The following is a 758-nucleotide window of genomic DNA, read 5'->3' as shown; positions in this document are numbered from 1 at the left end:
ATTTCTGAAAAAGAAGGAGACATGGCCGAACCCAACAACAATGCAAGGAAGATGCTTGGTGACTTTACTGCACCGAATTCCAACTTACATGGAAGAAGCATATCAATCCCTACCATTAGAGCAAACAATTTTGAGCTAAAGCCTCAATTAGTTTCTCTGATGCAACAGAATTGCAAGTTTCATGGACTTTCATCAGAAGATCCTTTTCAATTCTTAACTGAATTCTTGCAAATCTGTGATACTGTTAAGACCAATGGGGTTGATCCTGAGGTCTACAGGCTTATGCTTTTCTCGTTTGCTGTAAGAAACAGAGCTAGAATATGGTTGGACTCTCAACCTAAAGATAGCCTGAACTCTTGGGATAAGCTGGTCACGGCTTTCTTAGCCAAGTTCTTTCCTCCTCAAAAGCTTAGCAATCTTAGAGTGGATGTTCAAACCTTCAAACAGAAAGAAGGTGAATCCCTCTATGAAGCTTGGGAGAGATACAAGCAGTTGACCAAAAAGTGTCCTTCTGACATGCTTTCAGAATGGACCATCCTGGATATATTCTATGATGGTCTGTCTGAATTATCTAAGATTCATTGGACCACTCTGTAGGTGGATCCATTCACCTAAAGAAAATGCCTGCAGAAGCTCAGGAACTTAGTGACATGGTTGCAAATAACCAGTTCATGTACATTTTTGAAAGGAATCCTGTGAGTAATGGGACACCTCAAAGGAAGGGAGTTCTTGAAATTGATACTCTGAATGCCATATTG

General features: G+C 40.4%; 1 non-coding gene across 1 annotated transcript; it reads right to left on the bottom strand.

The window, feature by feature from the left end:
- Positions 1-414: 414 nt before the first annotated feature.
- On the bottom strand, positions 415-522 carry LOC112745584 (small nucleolar RNA R71). The gene has a single exon (XR_003173503.1). It is a non-coding gene; the product is annotated as a small nucleolar RNA R71 (small nucleolar RNA).
- Positions 523-758: the final 236 nt, after the last annotated feature.

This window comes from Arachis hypogaea, chromosome 14 (assembly GCF_003086295.3).
Source record: "Arachis hypogaea cultivar Tifrunner chromosome 14, arahy.Tifrunner.gnm2.J5K5, whole genome shotgun sequence".
Classification (NCBI taxonomy): Eukaryota; Viridiplantae; Streptophyta; class Magnoliopsida; order Fabales; family Fabaceae; genus Arachis; species Arachis hypogaea.
Note: the sequence above shows the minus strand (reverse complement) of the source record. Positions and strands in the feature narration are given on the sequence as shown.